We start from the raw sequence: 20,424 nt of genomic DNA, 5'->3' as shown, positions 1-20,424 counted from the left end.
TAACATTATTGTTTATCAATATTAAATTAATGTTTTACAAAACATACATTATGCAGGATGTATTCCCTCTTGCAAACTAAAATCACAGATGAACACACATCAAAATACTGACCTTGACTTTCAAATTAATGTACATTATTGGATGAATTTGACCTCAATGTCCTTCCCTAAATAAATTACTCCATAATTATTCCAAAAAATAAATGAATTACATAAAGTTATATGATTTCATTACAAGAAGAATTGGAAAAAACAAACTCAGAATACAAAAATTATGTGACAGGACAGAATTAATAATTTCACACATTATGAAATATAGTATTTCCTTTTACAGAGTAAAGGGTTTCCCAGATGGCCAACCATCTGTGCTGCCACTGACTTCCAGAGCCTTGAGTGCCCCCTTGCTGTTTTCTAAACTGTTATATCAACCATTATCTAGAACACCATCAAGGAGCTATGCCCACACTAACAAACATATTCAAGTGGCTTTACGTTAGAAAAACGCCAATCTGCATTGTCGGACTAGAGTCGGGCAATATGTGCTGACAACTGTTCCCAGAGTGGCCTGGAGGACAAGTCCTGCTACCATGCCGACACCATATGCTTCTGTTGTAGGGGTTGTTGCAAAGTCAATTTTGTTTCAATGTGCAAATATTACAGGAACCGTTCTTAATTCTTCCCTCGTCTACTGCCATTCTCGAGTCGGACCCCTGCGACACGAGGTTAAAAGTAACAACTGACGAAAAGCCACAAACAGATTTGTTGTGTAATTGTGAAACAGCTTGACATTGTAGGACTAAGTGAGCAAGGAGAAAGAAAAAGATGTATGATTCATGTTTGGCTTTAGGCTTGAGCCTCATGCCCACTTCAATGAATGTGATTCGCTTCTTCCTTTGCAGAAAGGATATCATTTCTTACAAGGAGGTTCATCCTAGTTCAGGAGACAGAAAAAGAGGTTTCAGCAGCTGCAGTGGCTGCAAGATATTTCTATGAATTCAAACCATCTTGATGATGATGCTACACTTCTGTGTGTTATGATGGGAGTCTGACTGATACAAGTACATCACATTCTCAAGTATATCAAAATACACATGGCGTGTTATTGTACAATCCCAACTATCAGCGGCAGTGCGATGTATGTTCATGACTTATAACCAGACCACATGAGGATTTGATTTAAGAAATTAACATTTTCAAAAATGGAAAGCGATTGTTTCATTGTCCCCATTAAGCTGTTAAAAGTGAGTGGGGGGCATGGGTAGCCCAGTCATCTAAGGCGCCCATTCTGCTGTGCAGAGTTGCGTCCCTTGGGCACGCCAGAAACCTGTGATTGTGGGTTCCAATCACGGTTCACCATGATTACATTTCTAGGTTTGTCAGCACCATACCCGTGGTTTTGGGTTTCACTGAAGTGGAAGGCATCTGACACCTGCATCACTTCGGGCTTTCATCCCACATTCAGCTGACATGCTGTGATATAACTGGAATACTGTTAAAAGCAGCATTAAACCCAACTCACACTCACTCACTCACTCACTATTAGCAATATTCCAGCAAATTCACGGTGGGGGACACCAGATATGGGCTTCACACATTGTACCTATGTCAGGAATCAAACCCATGCCTTCATCGTGACTAGCGAACACTTTAACCACTAGGCTGCCCCACCATCCCTAAGCCGTTATTAACTTGAGCACTTGATAATATAGATAATTTGGGCCCGATGGAAATGTTATTTATTTTATTTACCAAAACTTTGTATGAATTGAGTGAGAATGGTTTTATGCCGCTAATAGCAATAGAAATTCCCATGTCGGGAATCATACCCGCGTCTTCGGCTTGACAAGCAAACGCCTTAACCACTAGGCTACCCCACTGACCCTTATTTGTATGAAAATTGTCATATATGATAAAACAATTTTTCTTTCTTACACATGTACATTTGGCATATTTTACATGATCAAATGCATCAGATTGGTCAAAATGTGTGTGTGCGCGTGCGATTTATTTATAGTGTTACTGAGATATCATGCAGCATGAATACCCCACTCAGGCACAGTATACTGACTCTGAACCAGTCCTTGTTTTAATGCCAAGTGCCAGTCAGGGTAACAACAATTATCCTCTTTTAACATCTTTGGTATGATGCAGCTGGGGATCAAACCTCAGACCTTCCAATCTCCGGGAAGACGTTCTACTACTAGACCACGGAGGTGGTCTCCATGGACTTAAAGCCTCGGTTTGGAGCCTGTTGCATGATATCTCAGTGGGCTAGCAGTATAAAGTCAGCATTGGTCCAGACCATTATAAGTAGATACACACATACATACACGTCACAATGTAAGTGCAATAATCTTGGACACGACGCTAAACCCTATTTCACCTCACCCTAAGTCTCTGGATGGATACAATTTATGAAGCCCTTTCTCGGTGTTCCCCACCATTATATTACTGTAATATTGCTAAAATCAGATTAAACCTAAATCACTCACTTCTGATTGGAAGCCCGACTGAAGGTTAAGGTATTTGAGGTAACCATCAGGGCGTAATGGCCCTCAATCTATTACAGTCATTATACAGAAACTTCTAAACTCATAACTTACAATTATCAAATTGTAATGTAGGTAAGGATAATCATCTCTGGAAATGGTCCATTTGAAATAATAATGATGCTTCTTAATTGTCCATTCTCGTAAAATAAGCGGAAAAGGAAGATTGTGATTTATGTGAGTGGAAGGATTCATAAACCATCACTCTCTATCCAGTTCAAACCTGTCTTAGATTACAACATGAATGTCTACCAGATCAAACCGTGGCCATACTTATTACAGAACACCCTTAAAGAGGAACTACGCTGTGTCTAATTGGCAGTCCTAGCAAGTTTAGAGACATCCACAAATCACTTTGTCTGCTAACTTAAATTTGATGATCCCGTGGGAACCCAGGTTGGAATCTGTCTCCAACATTCTGCTAGGCATCCCTAAATATATAACTCCAATGCCAGAGAATAACTCAATTATCTGCCGAAACAGATTCCATTGAACATAAAAGGGTAAATAGCTGTGAAAATGATATGAATGGATCACTGAAAATCAGTGATGACACCAGGTGTTCGCATATTAACCAGACCATGATGAAAGGCTGCAACAACCCCGCTGACGACCAATAACAGACTTTTGAAAGGTAGTGGCTGAACAGGTGTGTAATCCATGCTGCCTGACACTACCAATACTGAATCTCACCCACACAGGAGAACATGTTTATTGCTTGCAAAATTCTGTCGATGTGCTAACTGGCTGACTTCCTGTCAGAGCTACATCAAGACAGGCATCAAGACTTTGTGCATTTTTTATTTTCTTCATTCTTGAGAGACTGAAATCCATCCTCTGCAACCTGACGTTTATCTTCTAGATATAAGTCACAGGGATTTACAAAATATGTGCTGCAAATGTATTGCAGGCCGATCACAGCGTTCACATTCTGCACACATGTTATTACTGTGTGCACTGCAGTTGCATCCGCATGAATGGAATTAACTCAGATTTATGTGGCCAATGTAACGTATTGGACACATTATGTCAAAAAGTATCCCTGCTCTTCAAATCAACATTTTATACATCTCAAACTGAGTCACAATGATCCGATAAGTATCATTCAGAGAATATCTATAAGAGGTGTGAACAAAGAATAAGATTTCAGTTATGTGCTACATAACACGTTTTCAATACCGTTGCAACAACATGATTGTTAGTTCTTTGGATCTTTTTGCTGAAGAGACTGAATACCTTGTTTTCATCGCTATATGGCTTAAATATTGCCGATGTGATATAAAACTTTTACTTACTCACTCCTAAAGAGACAATCCCAAGGATATCATTTTAACCACTTGTAGCCAGACTTGAGGTAATCAAGTAGCGGCTAGCTTGTCTAAATCAGACCCTGAATGTAATTTTAAGCCACAGTCAGCAATATTCTAGCTAAATCATTGTTGTCTGTAAATGATAATACAGGTAAGAAATGTAACAACCAGATCTTTGCTTCAGTTGGCTCTTACAAGCATAGGGGCTTAAGATCAGTTCTCGCCCATAATCCAAATGGTAGTCCAATTTGTTTTCTTTAAAAGGAATGAGAATCATCTGAACAAAAAGTGAATTTGCTGTGGCCTACCTCCACTAGCTGATTATCACATATCAAATAGCCACCAGCATAACAGTGTAGCAGTGCATGAATGTCTTCATGCATGTTTCCTGCAGTGATAACAACATGGCAGTCATATCACAGCTTGCAGGGTTCACCAAGAAGTACATTCATCCCTTAGGCCGATGTTACATACACCTAAAAGCCTGACAAGCAAACATTAACCCTAAAGTTCCGTATCTTAATTCTTGTTGTTGGGTCCATATCCAATACACTGAAACAGGTACCCCCAACCCTAAGTATCTCTCACCCATGGTATCTCTGATCCTTGGTATCTCTGATTCTTGATACAAGAGAAAGCTGAGAAGTTTGGTGCCTAACTATGATGGATTTTGCTGATGGAGTTGGATAAAATGCTAATTATTTGTCAACTTAATCCCACTAGAGGTCCGCACACTCTTGCCTGGATCCCACTGGTGCAGACGGCAGAAGGTACATAATTTGCATAATTCTTGCCGGGCAGTTCTCTCTTCAAGTTGAGGGAGAGGTGGAAATCTGGTGGTGGGAATCTGGTGGTGGGAATCTGGTGAAAACGGAGGATGTTCGAAGAGTTGAAAGCACCATCATGGCAACAACAGACTTTTGCACATGTACATTGTTTGGGTGAAACAACACACAACTCATGTTATATATGATCCAGTGGTATCCCTGACCCATGTTATATATGATCCAGTGGTATCCCTGACCCATGTTATATATGATCCAGTGGTATCCCCAACCCATGTTATATAGGATTCAGTGGTATCCCCAACCCATGTTATATAGGATCCAGTGGTATCCCTGACCCATGTTATATACAATCCAGTGGTATCCTGACCCATGTTATATAGGATCCAGTGTTATCCCCAACCCATGTTATATAGGATCCAGTGTTATCCCCAACCCATGTTATATAGGATCCAGTGTTATCCCCAATCCATGTTATATAGGATCCAGTGTTATCCCTGACCAATGTTATACAGGATCCAGTGGTATTCCCAACCCATGTTATATAGGATCCAGTGTTATCTCTGACCCATGTTATATAGGATCCAGTGGTATCCCTGACCCATGTTATATATGATCCAGTGGTATCCCTGACCCATGTTATATAGGATCCAGTGGTATCCCCAACCCATGTTATATAGGATCCAGTGTTATCCCCAACCCATGTTATATAGAATCCAGTGTTATCCCCAACCCATGTTATATAGGATCCAGTGTTATCCCCAATCCATGTTATATAGGATCCAGTGTTATCCCTGACCAATGTTATACAGGATCCAGTGGTATTCCCAACCCATGTTATATAGGATCCAGTGTTATCTCTGACCAATGTTATATAGGATCCAGTGGTATCCCTGACCCATGTTATATAAGATCCAGTGGTATCCCTGACCCATGTTATATACAATCCAGTGATATCCTGACCCATGTTACATAGGATCCAGTGTTATCCCTGACCCATGTTATATAGGATCCAGTGTTATCCCTGACCCATGTTATATAGGATCCAGTGGTATCCCTGACCCATGTTATACATGATCCAGTGTTATCCCTGACCCATGTTATATAGGATCCAGTGGTATCTCCTACCCATGTTATATACAATCCAGTGGTATCCTGACCCATGTTATATATGATCCAGTGGTATCCCTAACACATGTTATATATGATTCAGTGGTATCTCCAACCCATGTTATATATGATCCAGTGTTATACTCAAACTATGTTATATATGATCCAGTGGTATCTCTGACCCATGTTATATATGATCCAGTGGTATCTCCTACCCATGTTATATATGATCCAGTGTTATACTCAAACCATGTTATATATGATCTAGTGGTATCTCTGACCCATGTTATATATGATCCAGTGGTATCTCCTACCCATGTTATATGTGATCCAGTGGTATCCCCAAAAGATGGCATGTCCAGACCTCAATGTCTGCCATCCATGTTATCCTGAGGTCATGTGACACTTAGATCGGCTACCCTTGAACATCAAGGCAACATACAGTTCTTCTAAATCTAGCATCCTACAGAAACTATATGTGTTTCAATCCAGATGTCAACACACCTAATATTAAGGATATTACTTATATGGGAACTTGGAAATATGAGGGGACACCACTCTTACATGAATTTATTAGCGGTTTCAGAAATAACAGTTTTCGATATTTTGAGTGTGCGAGTTTGGTTTAACACTGTTTTGAACAGTACTCCAGTTATATCACAGTGTGTCAGCTAGCCTTGCTCCAAGGCTGTACTGAATGATAAGTCCATAGGTGTATAGCAATTCTATCCGTGTATTGGCAAGTCCAAATAAGCAGACAGTACTAAGGACACCAGTATTTTATAGGGACTTGTTTTTATTATTTGAATAATTTAGAAATTATTATTTGAACATCATTATTGCCTTACAGACATGGGCAAGTCTACGTGTCAGCTTGATTGGGAAGGAAAGTCCAAAGTGATGCAGATCTCAAACATTTACCACTTTGGTAAAACCCATGAGAATGGGTATGGTGCTGACACACCAATAAACATATTCACAGAGAATCTGGGATTCGAACCCATGCATGCCCCTCTAGCACACCTCCCTGGCAAGCCTAACTCTGTACAGCAAATTGTGGCACCATAGAAGACCAGCTGTCTGATGATTTCAGATTTCTGAGGTTTAGGCATTCTGATGTCACAAGGCTGGGAACTCTTGCCATTATTTCACAAGGATGATAAATCTGTAATTTCTTTCATCTATACATAATCATCTAACTGACACATGATTTATTTTTGTTTGTTTGTTTGTAGTTGAACGCCACACTCAAAAACATATTCCAGCTATATGACGGCGGTCTGTAAAAAACCTAGTCTGGACCAGACAATCCAGTGATTGATATCATGAGCATCAATATACACGATTGGGATACGATGACATGCATCAAACAAGTCAGCAAGTCTGACCACCGGATCCCGTTAGTCGCCTCTTATGTCAAGCATGGGTTGCTGGAGACCAATTCTAATATGATTTATGAATCCCAGGAAGGCATTAGGTACACAATTTCCAAGTGAAGGCTTTATAGTCTTGTAAATCTTCCAGCTGCTGAGAGAACATTGGTTCTGGCCTCCATACGACACCAGGTTCAGCTGCGTCCCACAACCATGCAGCAACACATGTTACCAGGCCTGTGAATACCTGACAGTGACCAGACTGTGCACTGACAGACACCTGTATAGGTCTAGATGATGTGTCCATGAATACAACTGAACCAGCAACTCACTCTGAGGAGAAGAAGCCCCTCGAATGAAAACTAACTGAAAACGGAAATTCAACGCTTTTAATAAACCCACAAGATATTTACAATAAACACATTATGTACAAATTGAACTTCCCTGGTATGGAAGTATGCACATGGAAGAATAGCCCAAGCAGGGCTCTGAAAACAGGCAAGCTATGAGTAGAAGCATCTCGGGATGCGTCCTGCTCCTATCAGGCCTAAATCTCATCTGCCACGTTCAAGGAATCACTTGTTACATTCAACCTGCCAAGGAGACATACGAATTCCGCGAAGTAGGTTACGTTCGGTCGATTCCGCGAAGCTGGCGCGTTCGAAAGATGTCCCGGTAACCTGTCCAAGAACACCTTCTGAACATACTCACTGAAGAAACTAGGTGAGGTCAAGCAATGGATCATTAGCCTAGTTAAACTTTGTCAAGATTGAGCAGACTCTTTTAAGACCCCCCAGACCACATAGTTAATAACACATTCACACCCATTCCAAGTCCTTCACCATGACTGTGGAATTGATCATGTTTTAATTATTTTTCACTAAAAGTCTAGGCATCCAGATCAAACTAATGCAAGTCTAGTTTCAAGCAGGGAGTAAAGGTTCTATTGAAAAAAGAGAATCACAACTATTTTAACAAAATGTTTTCATAGAGTAAGTGTTAGTCCACCATTCAAGGTGATCCAACCACGTCCCAGGTTTGCAGAAAAGTTGACGTCTGACTGCAGCTGGCTTGTGCACACATGACACCAGATATATGTCACCAGATATAACGTTATATATTATAGTCAAGTGTTCCCATGTGTTCTGATTTGGCTCTGCCCAGAGGTTGTGTTATTTCATACACATCTGAAAATCACCAGATGGTCTGATTAGATATCAAAGTTTGTTGTTGATAGATGCGTTATTGAACCACCCTCTGACTCTTCATCTGTCATGGATAAATGTCCCCTCCAATCAAACTGCCAACTTGTAATGAACGTTCGAGTGTAGTCTCTATATTCATTCAGGATGCTGGAACTGTTGACTTTTGACAAATCCTTGGGTTCCTAATGTACAGAAGGAAGACCTCTTGTGGTTCGTTGTGTGTTGTATACTGCCACACTCAGCATATATTCAGCTAAATGACAGCAGTCTGTAAATAATTGAGTCCGATCTACGCAATTGGGATACGATGACATGAATTAATTAAATTAGCAAGCCTGACCACCCGATCCTGTTAGTCACCTCTTATGACAAGCATAGTGGCCCCTTAGGAGACACATGGGCTCTATCCCGGATCTTCACGGGAACAGACCTCTTGCAACCTCAAACCAGACTCAAACATCTTCCTATAGCTCTAGGCCTCATTCCACAAAGAGCTCTTCGTGCTAAGGAGTTTGTAACTCCCATACTCTAACATAACTACATACAGGAAGTCTTCAAACCCTGCACCATGACTTGGGTTTTTTTAAACACAATTTTTTGTGTAATAAATGATTTCATACACAATGTGTTAGTCGAACTGAATTCCTGGTTTACAGAAGGAAGAACTTTTTTACCTCAAAACAGACCTGGAAACTCTAACAAACTTACTTTCCAGACATGGTCCTGTCAAATAACAAACTCTCCTTGTTCAATTTTACAAGCCCACTTCTGATCCCGATCATGTTCTTTCACCCTGATGGCACCTCTGTCATCTGACCACAAACCTCTCAAAATACTCCTGTGACCTTGTATGTTTCTTCACACAGGACAATAATGTTAACCACGATCAGAGACATAAACATATGGCGACCTTGAGATAGTGATCCACTACGTAACATCCGACTGATGACAGCTGCCCTCCAATTTCAATGTTCCGCCTTACTGCGAACAGAGGCCTTTATAACCCAGAGGAACAGAAGATATGACAGTGAACAGGCCCAGGACCTCCATCAAGACAACACAGGCTTTGCAGATAGCCCTGGACCTCAAGACTACAGAATGTTGACTGGAGACAGACGCAGTGACCTCAGAGCCGCCACACCAGCAACCACTGCCATAAACAAGCAGAGCTGTGCCCTGTCAAACAAGATGGGGTAATTCACCACAACACCCCCTCCCCACAGGACATTCCAGGACAGGCAGGGAGGGGGAGGGGCAATGGTAGGTGTGTCTGGCAGGGCCACATGGCGGCAGTGGTTGATTAGCTGTATGACTGTGGACACTTGCTGCTAGTGAAACTGGACCACATTTCGGAATGTGTTCTCTCCAACAGGACACGGGGGACTCCTCTGATAGATTGAAGATGACTTGTCTTCAACAAATCATTCATCACAACAGCATCCCTCAATGTTGTTCAGTGTGATAATCAGGTTGTTGGATAACAATGTACATTGGGATGACAGAACAGAAAATTCTACATACGGTTTCTGTGATGAGAATAGGGAGTCCGGACAAGGAAAATTGCTTGTGCAAAGTATAAAACCCATGAGGAATACCATGTACAAAAAACCTGTGAATTACAACCATCGTTTTGTTCTTATCTATAATGACAGACACAGGTGAACGACACTCCAAAGGTGTGGTCTTGACACCAAGTTATCATTTACAAATGCATTTCAATCATATCATTTTGATTTTCCCAACAGACAGAAATGTCGGCATATTTATACATTTTGTGAAAAATCTGATATGAAGCATGCTGATATGCCTCTTCCTGGCGCCAAAGAGGACACAAATACCACAAAAACACCCTCCTCCCTCCCCACCAAAATACCCCGAACTTAAAAAACCTGCCAACAAGCAATATTGAGGTAGAATTCGATGAATGTGCACCTCGGGAGGTACGTTTGGGTATAGTGAACGGCAGTGAGTGGGGCACAAGTGCTGTACTTGAGAACAGATAGGCGAGGCCATGTGGCTTTCCAATTACTCGTATAGTATTTAACCATTAGAAAGGCATGGCAAACTCATATGGTTAGAATTTTTGTTTTGACTGAGGTCAGGAGGAGTGATTCTCCAGATTTGTCTGCGACTGGCTGGCGCCAGTGTGTACAAGCCTAACATGTGGCTTTGATTGTGGCAAACAGCTTGCGAAACCAAACTCTGCCAGTCTGCTTAACACATGGGCCTCGGATCCTTCTGCCTTCCATCAGCGATACACACATACATACACTTGTAACACTGCGCTGCCAGACTGCCTGCAACCCTGCTATTGGTGCCGCCTAGATGGGCCAGTTAAAGGGGCGCCAAGCTATCATACTGTTTCGGCACTGAGAGAATGACAAACTTATGATATATTTTTTTTAAACAAATCTAGTTCTACTATTCACCATTTAATGAATTTCAAATTTTTCATTTTTATTGAATTTTATAGAAAAACAACAACAACAAAACATGTTTGCAGTTACTTACATTCAGTTGAACTGTGAAGCATTCCTACAATCTATCATAACGTTTCAGAGATTTCAAAATAATTTTAAAATTTGGTTTTAATTGATCATAAATAGATCAGCAATAAAATCTGATCATACAAATTTTTAAAGCTAGAAAATATTCAAGAAAACATGTTCATCGTGGAACTTAAATGTTAACAGATTAATTCCTAACAACCCCCATCCAGGCCACCACGCTTCCTGTGACAGGTACTGGAGGAATGAGGAACACAAAGTGGGAGGAGAAACCTGTCCGTCTGTTCTGTGGTCCAACGTTATCTGGAGATAATTAAATTACCACCAGTACCTCTGTTTGTACTGTTTTAATTAGCTTAAATCAGAAAGAAACCTATTTGAAATTACAAATTGTAAACAATACATTAGGGAGATGTTCTAGGCTGCACATTCAAGAAATGTCCGCCTTTCTACCAATTGTTGATGGGCCTTAATGTATACTGTGGCATCCATTGTTGCCTTGCTGCAAGACAGTGCCATAGGAGAGATGATCACTAACATATCAGAGTGAGTGAGTGAGTATGGATTTACGCCTCTTTTAGCAATATTCCAGCTATATCACAGCGGGAAACACCAGAAATGGGCTTCGCACATTGTACCCTTGTACCAAATCGAACCCGGGTCTTCGGCGTGACGAGCGAACGCTTTTACCACCAGGCTACCCGACCGCCCTACATATTAGAGAAGAGGTTGATCATAATGGTGCATGCTACTAAGCAGTGTATGAGGTATTAGAGTTCATGTCTGGAGCAGGCAAACCAATGGCCTAAGAGTAAAATCTGACAGTGAATCAGCCAGGTCTTGGAATCGTGATTTGGTCAACTGCCTTCATCTGTTGTTTGTTTGTTATTTTGAACCACCCTCCTCAATATTCCAGCCATGTCATGGCGGTCTGTCAAAAACCAAGTTTGGACTAGACAAACTAGTGATTGATATTATGAGCAACGATCCACGCTGTATTGGTACAATGACACACAATCAACCAGACCACCAAGTCTGACCACCTGATCCATTTGGATGCCTCTTACAACAAACACAGGCTGCTGAGGACCAACTCTCACTCAGAATCCCAACAAATCCTCAGACAAAGACATTAAAATGAACAAGAACCCACCAGGAGTAAAGGGACATTATGGTGCTGGGATACAATTGTGCAGTGGTGTCATAAAGAAAGACATTAGATGTCAGCTTACTAATATACAAAACATAAATATATCATAATATTTTATTTTTCTCTTGATAGTTTGCAGTGTAATTAAAAAACTTCTGCATACATGTCTACTTTCAATTAATCAGACATTATATCTAAAAACTGCAATTATTATATCAACAGTTATAAGTTTGAAAATAGGACCAAATGTTTGATGCCATGTCTCTGTGTAACAAATATGAATTATAATATCGTGGTCGTAAAAACCTGTGTTCACCCATAAGGTCCTTTATCTCAAAGGTCAGAAATCATCTGAGAAAACATCCACATAGAGTAGAAAAATGCCGAAGAAAATATTTTTACGAAAGGGAAAATGTTATTTTAACATCTAATCACATTAAACTAAATTAAATTAAACTAAATTAAACTAAATTAAACTAAAATAATTATAAGTAAAAGTGTAATCCGTCAGGGCATTATTTTGTGGCGTGAAAACACATTTGGTATGTTTAGTTCCTCCAGGTGTTCAGCAGCTCGTGTCTTCCTAAGCCTAAACCCAGTGACGCTTCACAAAGCCTGTTTAACAAAACATCCCCTTTGAATATCAATCAGTGGTCAGCTGCTACATATGTACCTCACATCAAGGCATTTGGTCAGTTGAGTAAATAGCTCTTCTTTAAACACTTGAGAGTGTTGAGCTTCATAATCTGGCCATTAAGTCTGTGTGATGCACACAGCAGGTTGCTGGTGATGGGTAAGTGACTATCAAGGTGGCTCTGGTCACTGCATGCATGAAGATGCGGAGGAGTATGGGGACGAGGATGCCCTATTGCTTAGCCTATTTGTAACCTAGATTTATAGACTAACATTTAGTCACTGAAATAGAAATATTTTCAAATGTTTCTTCTTTCAAATGTCTTCCTATATGTTATAAATATTATAGAAAGGAGACCAGAATATGAATCTACATTGCCAGACTTGCTTGGGAGATTGGATATGTTTCTTTCAGGGTCTTTATGAGAGGCTATAGAGTTGAATAAGGATGTTTTTATTGTAAATGTAGGGATTGTGTATGGGCTGGAAATGCAGGTAGATGGGGCAAGGTGCTTGCCTGATAGGTGGGGTCGCTTCACAGACGGTGATATATGATACAGTCAAGTCTCGTTAATCCGTCATGGTTGGTTGCATATGATTATGGCGGATTAATGAGTCTGTTGGATAAACGAAATTAGGTGATTTGTGATTGTGAGCCTTAAAGGGATTATTTCTCCATTAAAATAGTTATAGCATGGTTCTTTTCTGAAGAATTATTTTAAAAAATGGTTCCTACATGCATTATAAGCCATGGAATATCTGAAATAGTATAGAATATTTTCCTTCTACACAGGTAGCTCTACAATACTTTTTTTCTGCAAGAACAGTCCTAATATGTCTTTTACACAATGGTCGTAGAATACCGGTATGTCCCTTCTGCACTATGCGACACATTTTTATTTCGTCAAAGAAAATAATCAAAAATTAAAAGAAAAATATTTATATTTGTTCAACCATGTTTTTTGTTTGTGTTTTATTAAATCAATCAAGTGCGTAAATGTGAACTTTGGAAATAATAATTAATTAAAAGCACAGTAAAGTTTTCTCTGGCAAATATAAATACACATACATGTAAATATGGTAAACATCCTTGATATAGCATTATCTTCTATTTTCCAACTTAACCAACCAACCATACTAGATGGGAATATATATTGAGCTAGATAAATACTTTTTTAATTTCATATTGCCCTACCCAAGCCAAATGGTAAGCAAAAACTCTGTGTGTTTTTTAAACTATAAAACTATAAAAAGAGATTATCTGGGCTAACTATTCTGAACTATTTTCATTACAGAGGCTAAATGTTAGTCTAAAAGTAGATATATGAATTAAGTCGTAGTGTCTAACTTTTTTTATTATTTCGGGAGTGATTTCTATTAAAAGTAGGAGTTAATAGATAGGAACACCAAAACAATATGAATTAAACTGCTTTTGGATCCGTTTGTTTTTTAAAGTCTCATAACACTATTACTTGCCACAGGATTACTCTTCAATCATAGCCATAATAAATCAATTTCACTTTACAAAATAAACACTTCACAGCTGTTATTAGGCTGTACATTTCACAACCCCTGAAATCTATACCACTTACTATCAGTTTATAGCTCGCTTAATCATAAAAATGATACCAACTCATATGAGGCTGTTCTACAGACACAGATAAAGAAATATACATCAGATGATACAATATAGAAAACAGCTTATATATATCCACTGCCTCCTATTGAAGAATATAACCACTGTCACCCATACAGAACTATTACCACAATCAACTATAAGGAATATATCCACTGTGTTCTGCACAAAAATATAACTACTTTTATTTAAATAAAAATATAACTAACATTTTCTACCCACACATATAACTACTTTCATCTATGTAAAAATATAACTACAGTGTTCTACACACAAATATAACTACTTTCATCTATGTAAAAATATAACAACCATGTTTTTCACACAAATATAACTACTTTCATCTATGTAAAAATATAACAATTGTGTTCTACACACACATATAACCACTTTCATCTACTGGTATATAAAAATGTAACCACTTTTGTCTAATCAAAATAAAACCACTTCATCTAAACTGAAGAGCAAAAGAAACTAGATCTATACCTCTCAGTTGATTTTATCATACATCTGATTTTCAACAGTTAGCAAACCAAGTTAGCAATATATCCCAAAAATGAACTGTACTGACATTAGTTAGCACTCAAAGATTACTTGTACATGGCTTTATTTTTTAAAGTACAATTTGCTTTAAAACTGTAAAAGTGAAAAAAGAAATTCCTCATAACACACAACTGTTGATGGTTATCTTCGTCGTCTTATCTTTTTTCAGCACAAATTTACAATATTTCAAACATGGTAGGGTCATGCGGTTGCAAATCCATCAACCATTCTTTCAATTTTCGATTGAATCAAAAACAAACTTGGCATACTTTCTTTGCTCCTCAGTTTATATGAAAATATATCCACTTTCATCTGTAAGAAAATATATCCACTTTCATCTGTATTAAAACATAAAAACTGTGTTCTACAAAAAATGAACCTTTTTTCTACACAAAATATAAGCACTTTCATCTGTATAAAATATAACCACAGTTATCCATATAGAATGCCAACACTCCATCCAGTGCAGAGATACAGACTCTCCCACCTACTGGGGAACACAGGCTAGAATCGTAAGGTTCCCAGCACCTGACAGGATAGACTTGCACAAGTCTCTAAGGCAATAAGTATTAGTTGAAATCACAATTTCTAGATTGTATAAATAATAAGAACAAGTTGTCCTTATAAGAGAATGGCATTCTCTACTGTCCACTTATCTAGACTTGCATGCCTATATAAGGATAGAATTACTACACATCCATGGACTTATCTTTTAGTACAGCCTTGGAGCAAGGCTACTGACAGTACTAGTTGGTGAAATATTGCTCATAATATCAATCCCTGGTTTGTCTATTATTTACAGGTCACCATACAGATGAACTGTATCACTGACCTTAAACAACATTCACACACTCATTCATAATCATCCTGAATATATTTTTTGTCCTAACAATATTCTAAAGGTCACATAATCACAACTATTTCCAAAATTTTCAAGAAGACTCACAAAGCATCCCTACCCTATCTCCATCAACATGTTTAAAGATCATTTCGATATACCACAGAGATTGTGCATGTTGCTCCTGTGCCGTGATGGAAGGCCATGGCTGGAGCTGCATCTCAGTGTGGCCTGATGCACTGGATGCTGCCCGACAAGCTGGCTGCTGCTCAACCAAATCATTCATAATTGTTCTCTATGTTAAAAGGTGGAAGAAATGGATTAGGCAAGCAGAAATGTCAGATTTTTTAGATATCACTTAATCAGCAGAGAGCAGCTGATTCCAAACCCGCCAATCATGCATTTTTCACACGTAATGAATGATATTTGTGTTGTGTACTTGGTTTAACTTCTTGCTTTGTTCTTGTCCTCCCACCTGTTGCTTATCTTGTCTGTCTATCTCACTTTTTCTGTCCATCAGGGTGGGGATAGGTAGCCTAGTGGTTAAAGCGTTTGCTCGTCACGCCGAAGACCCGGGTTCAAATCCCGAGATGGGTACAATGTGTGAAGCCTCTTTCTGGTGTCCCCTATGGTGTTATTGCTGGAATATTGCATCGTAAAACCATACTCACTCACTGTCCATCAGAGCAGTTAAACTGCATGCCCTGCATTGGCTTTGGACAAAAGAGGAAGAGTTGCTTCCCCTGGCCTTGTCCATATCTGCATATTGGGAGTTCGAATTCCACATCTTTGATGGTCAGAACCATACTATAGATTGTGGGATTCAGTTGACCATGACGTGTATCACTTCAGTGTTTCACTCCACAGGAAGAACCCGCCCAAGTACATTTGAATGTACTGTTCTAGGCAGCATCCGGGGTAGAATAGGTCTTCAGCAACCCATGCTTGCTGTAAAAGGTGACTTATCCTTTATATAATTAATTATTTTGGTTGAAAAATATCATAAAATTCAAATTATACTTTTTTGATAAAGTAATATTCTCATTGGGGTTGTCAGATGGGATTTCTAGATGTCTGACATCTGGATAAGTGGATCTCTTTTTAGTCTATTTGATGTGATTGAATAAAGACAATGAAAAAGAATTGTTTGTAAAAGAAGTAAATAGCATAACAACAATTCTATTTTAACATTTTCATCGTGTACACTTTTGATAAGATTAGGGCAAAATGATGCTATGTTGCAGCATCTCCCCCTGGTCACTACCACGAGCCATGGATGCTGGCAAACATCTTCACTGTCACTTCCATCCTAGCTGACAATAAATACTCTGACAATATCAAAACACCAACAATCATTTGGCATTTACAAAGTATGAACTTCACTCGTTTCATAAAAAATTACCAACAATGAGGAGATAAAAAAGTGATTCAGTTCTTTAATGTCTTAGTGTTCACAAGTGTGCTACTCAAGTGTCACAAAGGGTTTTTGCATCTTGTAGCAGAATAGAAGGCTTCGATTTGTGCTGAAGGTGCTTGCAGACTTCATTTTCACAGGGTCAAAAGTATCCTTGATCACATATGCCGAGTAATGAAATATAATGCGGACAAATACGAGAGGTTGAGTAGTTTTAAGGGTATTATAGATACCCTTCTCTGTGTAAAGAAGCTGGACGAGTGGAAAAGTTCATCATTTACTAAAACAAATCCAACCACAAACTGATACTTTACCCATCAACTGAAACAGGCCCAGCCATCAACTAAAACAGACCCAACCATCAACTAAATCAGACCCAAACATCAACTAAATCAGGACCAGACATCAACGAAAATGGACCCAGCCATCAACTAAAACAGACACAACTAACAACTAAATCAGACACAACCATCAACTAAAACAGACCCAGACCCAGACCCAGCCATCAACTAAATCTGAACCAGCCATCAACTAAATCAGAACCAACCATCAACTAAAACAGACACAACCATCAACTAAAACAGACCCAGCCATCAACTAAAATAGACCCAACCATCAACTAAAACAGACCCAGCCATCAACTAAAACAGACCCAAACATCAACTAAATCAGACCCAGCCATTAACTAAAATAGACCCATCCATCAACTTAAACAGACCCAGCCATCAACTAAAATAGACCCAACCATCAACTAAAACAGACACAACCATCAACTAGAACAGATCCAACCATCAACTAAAACAGACCCAGACCCAGCCATCAACTAAATCTGAACCAGCCATCAACTAAATCAGAACCAACCATCAACTAAAACAGACACAACCATCAACTAAAACAGACCCAGCCATCAACTAAAATAGACCCAACCATCAACTAAAACAGACCCAGCCATCAACTAAAACAGACCCAGCCATCAACTAAATCAGACCCAGCCATCAACTAAAACAGACCCAACCTTCAACTAAATCAGACCCAAACATCAACTAAATCAGGACCAGACATCAACGAAAATGGACCCAGCCATCAACTAAAACAGACACAACTAACAACTAAATCAGACACAACCATCAACTAAAACAGACCCAGACCCAGACCCAGCCATCAACTAAATCTGAACCAGCCATCAACTAAATCAGAACCAACCATCAACTAAAACAGACACAACCATCAACTAAAACAGACCCAGCCATCAACTAAAATAGACCCAACCATCAACTAAAACAGACCCAGCCATCAACTAAAACAGACCCAAACATCAACTAAATCAGACCCAGCCATTAACTAAAATAGACCCATCCATCAACTTAAACAGACCCAACCATCAACTAAAATAGACCCAACCATCAACTAAAACAGACACAACCATCAACTAGAACAGATCCAACCATCAACTAAAACAGACCCAGCCATCAACTAAAACAGACCCAGCCATCAACTAAAACAGACCCAACCATCAACTAAATCAGACCCAGCCATCAGCTAAATCAGGCCCAACCATCAACTAAGACAGACCCAACCATCAACTAAATCAGACCCAACCATCAACTAAAACAGACCCAGCCATCAACTAAATCAGACCCAGCCATCAACTAAATCAGGCTCAGCCATCAACTAAAATGGACCCAGCCATCAACTAAAACAGACACAACCATCAACTAAAACAGACCCAGACCCAGCCATCAACTAAATCTGAACCAGCCATCAATTAAATCAGACCCAACCATCGACTAAAACAGACACAACCATCAACTAAAACAGACCCAGCCATCTACTAAAATAGACCCAACCATCAACTAAAACAGACCCAGCCATCAACTTAAACAGACCTAACCATTGACTAAAATAGACCCAACCATCGACTAAAATAGACCCAACCATCAACTAAAACAGATCCAGCCATCAACTAAAATAGACCCAATTATCAACTTAAAAAGACCCAGCCATAAACTAAAATAGACCCAACCATCAACTAAAACAGACACAACCATCAACTAAAACAGACCCAACCATCAACTAAAACAGTCCCAACCATCAACTAAATCAAACCCAACCATCAACTAAAACAGACCCAACCATCAACTAAATCAGACCCAGCCATCAACTAAAACAGACAAAACCATCGACTAAAACAGACCAAGCCATCAACTTAAACAGACCCAGACCTAACCATCAACTTAAACAGGCTCAATGTACTCATCAATTGATTGTAAGTCCTATATATTGCATGGTGAGTGAGTGAGTGAGTGAGTGAGTGAGTGTGTGAGAGGAAAGCCTGAAGTGATGGGGGAAACAGATTCAGAGCGAGTCTGGGACGAAACCCATGATATGAGAGGAGGCTGAAAAGTTCTGAGCCTAACTATGATGGACAGCATTGATGGAATTATTTTTCAAGTTAATCCCCTTTAACATCCACCCACCCACTCTTGCCAACAATCCTGAAGTGCTTGGATCCCACTTGTGTAGAAATCTTTCTCATGGTGGTGCAAAAAGTCCACCACAGCAGAAATGATGTCATCTTGACTTGCATCATACTTGCCACGGTGACAACAGAATTGTGCACAGGTACATTGTCTTCACAGAACACACCTCTAGTGAGTTTTCCTTAACATTTAACCTTGATATTCTCATGCCGTTGCCTAAACAGTTTAGCATCTCATCAGCCATTAACAGTATGACCTTTCAAGAGGTAGTCCACCAGTAGGAATCCTCTGCATGTAATACTACCTGTCAGAATCATTGGGATCATCTTAAGCATGGTGCCAACTCTATACAAGTGAGTCTCTGAGCAGATTCTGTGTCGTTCCATGATTTGATGGTGTTGTAAGATAAACAGCAAAAACAGTTATTTTCATTTGCCTGAGTAAATGTTTTATTTATTTTATAGACAAACTACCCTAGGTAAAATCATTCCTATTTTATTTATAATAGCAAGTAAGTTTGATACCTTTACTTTTAGGAACTTTTGTTACATTTGATTTAAAGAGCTAGTATCATATTAACACATCACAGAATTTAAATGAATAAAATTTGAAGAGTTTATAACTTTACATTATCTTTTTTTCAGCGATAATCAATGTAAACTAATACTTCATTTTCGTTATCTTCTGCATTTGAGAAAATCTATAAAAATAGAACACTTACTGGTCTGATATTAAATAGAATATTCCCAGCACATCAATATTACAGTACAATAATGACTGTCTCAACTCAAGCATGTTTTCAATGCTAATTCATCTTTTTAATGTCTTTAAAACTACTTCACAGCCAAAACAGATTTCACAAAGATCATGACATATTTCTGAGTAAATGTT

The 20,424-nt window shown here is 39.1% G+C and overlaps 1 protein-coding gene across 1 annotated transcript in view; it reads right to left on the bottom strand.

The window, feature by feature from the left end:
- The window catches only part of LOC139454154 (protein CBFA2T1-like), a 127,985-nt gene that overhangs the window by 106,866 nt on the left and 695 nt on the right, over window positions 1-20,424 (bottom strand). The window lies entirely within an intron of this gene.

This window comes from Haliotis cracherodii, unplaced genomic scaffold (assembly GCF_022045235.1).
Source record: "Haliotis cracherodii isolate W230 unplaced genomic scaffold, xgHalCrac1.p SCAF_10, whole genome shotgun sequence".
Lineage (NCBI taxonomy): Eukaryota > Metazoa > Mollusca > Gastropoda > Lepetellida > Haliotidae > Haliotis > Haliotis cracherodii.
This window is presented reverse-complemented; position numbering and strand designations above follow the sequence as displayed.